The sequence below is a fragment of the Vigna radiata genome, chromosome 9 (assembly GCF_000741045.1).
Source record: "Vigna radiata var. radiata cultivar VC1973A chromosome 9, Vradiata_ver6, whole genome shotgun sequence".
Lineage (NCBI taxonomy): Eukaryota > Viridiplantae > Streptophyta > Magnoliopsida > Fabales > Fabaceae > Vigna > Vigna radiata.
Genome location: NC_028359.1, coordinates 14,752,025 through 14,757,309, shown reverse-complemented (window position 1 = coordinate 14,757,309; position 5,285 = coordinate 14,752,025).

Here is a 5,285-nt window from a genome sequence, read left to right as displayed (position 1 = left end):
AAATTTCATTGTATTGTAATTTTAATTGTTTAAACTTTTTTGACAAACCTTTGCACATTGGGCCATTATTAAAAAATTATGAGGGGCCCAAAATTGTAGGACACTTGCCCTAGGGTTTCTTTTTATTTTTAGGGTGGACCCCACCTCATTTTAGGACACATGGCCTTGCTAGAAAACTACAGCCGTCACATTGCTTAGGCTACACACTTTTTCTCGGCAGATTTTTGGATGAAGGAGTACTGCACGTTCAATTGATTTTATTAATTTTACTTATTTCCCTTTTCTAATGGAGACATTCATTTTTAGTTCTTCTTTGCCTGGAACACTGTTGGATATTTTCTTTTTGTTTTTGAGAAAATAGTTTAGCATCTTTGCATTTCAGCGTTTTTTTTTGGGCATTTCAATGCTTTTGATTTCAGCAAACACATTTCAATTGGAATTCAATTTTTTTTCCTTTGGGAGCAAGCGGCACACCTCTTTTATTTTGTTTATTTTGTTTAAGCGTTGCAATCAGTAACTACGTCCTGCAACCACGTTTTAAAAGAGAATCTTGTGCTGACTCATGTCACAAAAAAATTGAGAAGCAACGATGCTTGTGATCCATCCAGCCACCACTTAATTAGCAGATTCACTTTTCATTTTAGCCATTTTCATTCTCGGCAATTTTTGGCTGCAGCGTTTCTTTTTTTTTTTTTCTTTCAATTAAAGAATTATTCAAGGAGGGGCTGATTCACTTTGAGCTTTATTCACATGCTGTCACGTTTTTTTTTTATCATTTCATAAGTGCATTTTTATTTATTTGGATGAAGATTGTGCACAGTTGGGATGCTTCTTCTATTAGTAGGCGGTGCTTTATGATTGGAAGGGGCTGGAACGCTACTTTAATTGGGGGCTGGAACAGAACGGTGCAGATTCCATTGTGGAAGGAAGGAGGCACCATGTGATTGCTGTCAGGATGGGAATTTTATTTTACTTTCATTGCTTTTAGATAGTAGAGTTGGCTGATTTAATTTAAGTGTACATTGTGTGCGGCATTTTGGTTGGGAGAGAAGGCAGCAGCTGCCACTTTCTTAGTTTAGGTTGCTTTCAATTTTAGGAAAGCTTTCAATTGGCTTGGCGGTGCACACAGGGAGAGAAGCAGCACAGATGCACCTCTCAGTTAAAGGGGCTACACCATTTCCCATTTTTATTTTTCTTTGAATCAAGCACTGAAAAGCTTAACATGTCACGGCTAAAGAGGTTTTTAATTAGAAGTTTTTGAAATTTTAATTTCTTTTGGTAGATATAATTGAGAGTTGAATGTTAATCACTTTAATTATGTCAGGATATCTGTTTGCATCTGTGATTTTGTTCATCCGCATTCACAAACTTTTCACAAACCCCCCACTACTTGTCTGACCTAATTCTTGAACCATAGTTTGGTCCTTGAGAGACGACCTAGGAGTCATTCCCTAGCTATACTGCATTCTTTTATGCAATCAAATTTGTATGGGTTGTGACACCCATCACTTGGCCTTCTTTCATATGTCTTCATTTCAATTCTAACAATGATGAGCAACATAGTATGGTTGCTGACATCCATCGAACATTGCTTTATGGTGGTATCTTCATGTACCCTGATGATATAAAGAGTCCACATGGAAAGCATAAAAGAATGTGTTCAATTTGGAAGCATTTGTTGGTGACCTAGCTTTGGAAGAGGATCCGAGCAGATTTTCTTCCCTTTCTACCACACATGCTTGAGTAATACTTTTATGGTGTCCCACACATGCTTTACATATGTATATTTTTTAACAGTTATATGTTAATAAGTTTTTTCTAGTCAATATATAATATTTTGCATAACGTAGTTTTGGTTCTGTTATTGATATTATTCCCTATGTAGATACTCCAGGAGAAATCTATGGAGAGGTGATCCAATTGAAAGACGTTACAAAGAATACATGGAAAGGGTAATATAATTGGTCAAACAATTTTTAATTGACGAATTTCATTTCCTTGATATCAGAATAATTTAACGTTGATTTGGATCTCACAATATAAAGTGGAAAACATGATTTGGATCCCACAATTTAAAACTTCAAATGTCATTCAGATCATCAAACTGATATTATTATTAACCGCAACAGACATTTTAGTGACATTAGGATACCATTAATCATCAAGTTAATCTAAAAACACATTGAAGTGCAAAAATGTTACCCGTGTGGATATCTGAAGCATAATCCAATTTCAACACAAAAAGAAATATCTAGAAGAATTTCCGGCGTTTTTGGTGTACAAACGTAGTTATTTTCGATAGTTTTCTAGAAACCCTAGTTAGTTCCAACAGTTTTTTGAAAACCCCTGGAAATAGAGGCAGTTCAGCACAACCTCGGTTAGTTCCGGCAATTTTTCAGAAACCCCTGGAAATAGAGGGGGTTCAGCATAACCTTGGTTAGTTCCGGCAGTTTTCCACAAACCCCTGGAAATAGAGGCAGTTCAGCATAACCCTGGTTAGTTCCGGCAGTTTTCCACAAACCCCTGGAAATAGGAGCGGTTTAGCATAACCCGGTTAGTTCCGGTGGTTTGCCGAAAACCCTTGGAAATAGGGACGATTTTCTAGAAACCCCAGCTAGTTCCGTCGGTAATTTTGTGACGGTAGTTTTCCCAGTGGTTCTCTAAATCGCGGAAATGTGTTTTTTGGGGGTTCAAACCTCCATAAATGCTAAAAACAACCCCCAAAAAAATCAAATATTTTTGTAATGATGTTAGATTACAAATATTTAATTAGAGACATTTTTGGTTTTGAATTTAATAATTGAGCCAACAAAATTATTGAATACCAACTGAACTTTAATATTCTTGAAAATTGAAATATACTTCTGTTTCGGTGATGAGTCGCTATTTTCTCGACTTCACTTAGTTTATTGTGCTAGAATTAATCAGGGAATTGTGCTTAATTCTCCGGTATTTTCCCGTTTTTACTAATTGTGCTTAATTTGACCGGAAATTCTAATTTTAATTAATTTGAATTTTCTGAGCTAATTATTTGCATTATTATTTTCAGGGAAAATTTTGGAAACACAATTTGGGACATTTGGAGGACACCAAATAAATTCAAGACTCTCAAAGTAGACATTTTTAAAATTTATTATATTGTAATTTTAATTGCTTAAATTTTCTAGACAAACTCTTTGCATCTTGGGCCAATTTTGGAAAAATGTTGTTGGGCCCAATTTTATAGGACACATGGCACCACCTAAGGTTTACTTTTAGGGTGGACCCACCTCATTTTAGGACACATGGTCCTAGGGATCTAAACCCATCAGCCGTCACACATTTGGGAGGCACTCTCTCGGCATTTTGGAGAGCTGCTACCATTGTTTTTGGGCTGGGAACGTTTACGTGGAGCTTTTCTTGAAAATCATGCGGACTCCTTTTGATTTTGGATGAGTCTTTCACGCTGTCTACACATCAATCACGGTTTTTACTTCACGTGCTGGAGTGGGATCTCCACAAAGGTTTTTCTTTTCTTTTATATTGTAGTAGCGCTTGGACCGAGAAAAAGTTTTATATGATATATATGTTCAATACATTTTAGCTTTCAATTCCTGCCAATGTCTTAATGTATTGCAGTGATTCATCATTGTGTTCTTCAATGTTAGCTACAAGATGCATTTTGTCATTTTCCCTTTGATTTAGAAATTTCATTTCACTTGGCTAGTGTAGTTTGGACTTGAATTTCTTCTCGTTCTTGCTCGGTTCTTTACTTTAATGATTCACTTTAGATTTTTATTTTATTTTTTTATTCTAACTATATCACCGTAGGCTACCTTTTTTTTATTATTCCCTAAATTTATGTTTCGTTCCCTTAGTTGTAATTTTGGGTTCTATTTATTTTTATTGTTAACTTATTTATTTTTTAATTAGTTTGATGGTCAATACTGATTGACCTTTAATTTTATTGATAGGAATGTTTAGTTTACTCTTTTCGTTAACTTTAATATTGTCTATTCCATTTGGTTGTATTTAAATTCCATTTGAATTTAGTTTATCCGCATATTTCAAAAACACTTTTCAACCCCCCCCCCCTTTCGTGTTAGACTCGATTCTCGAACCGCAAAATTGGTCTTTGGGAGACGACCTAGAGGTCATTCCCTAGCTATACTGCATTTCTCATATGCAATCAAATTTGTATGGGCCGCGACACTCATCATTCGGTAACATTTGTCTGAGGACGGTCGTCCTTCTTTGCTGTGCTCCGTTCGTCCAACTCTTCATGTAATCCTTCCCGGTGGGGGGTTGACCTACAAAAGACACTCTGAAGCTCAAGTTAGATATGTTTCATAGAGAGGTCAATATTTTATTAGTATAGAAGAAGATGATTGTACTTGGACATCCTTTGTATGTTTATAGGGTTTATGACAGTCAGGTCCATTATTAAACTTTAATGCAAAGGTAATCAAACCCAATAATTAATGATCAATACAGTATATTTGTAAAGCATAACGCAATCTGACCTATTAATACCTGATAATTGTCCATAAATGACAATTAACTCTGATCGGTATATTTCATATAGTACATAAGCCCTTCAAGCCCAAGCAAGCTCTTTATTGAAAGAGGTGCGTAGGGATTATTATGAGCTTTAAAAGGAGTCGCTCATGTTGTATTTAGGAAGTCTATCTTAGATGCTTTAAGTCTTCATTGCTCTCTGTATCGAGCGGCCAACTCTAGGAGTTCTCTTTGGATATGTTTCCTAGACTGAAAAAGTTGAACCTGTTGAGTAGTCGACTGATAGTTCTTTTTCAAACTTCCTGCGTTGAGCGGGGATTTTTGAAGCCTTTTTTCAGATTTCCCCTGAGCGGCTTGAGGCAGGAGTTATTTTCCTGACCGTACCCCGAACACGCTCTCCTAACCAGCGGAAATCATTTTCCTAACTTCCAGCAAAGGATGAGGGTATCTAACTTCACCCCGAACGTCGTTGTTCCCAATCCTCTTGATGTGAAGAGTCTTAAGTTGCCAATTACCTGACATCCTAAGATTTGAAGTCAACTTTCTGATTTCACTCCTCCTTCCTTCATACCACCCAATCAGGAGTCAATTTTCTGACATCCTGAGATTTGAAGTCAACTTTCTGACTTCACTCCTTCTTCCTTCGTACCACCCGATCATGAGTCAATTTTCTGACTTCCTGAGATTCTTCGAAGTCAATTTTCTGACTTCCTGAGATTCTTCGAAGTCAATTTTCTGACATCACTCCTCCTTCCTTCGTACCACCCGGTCAGGAGTCAATTTTCTGA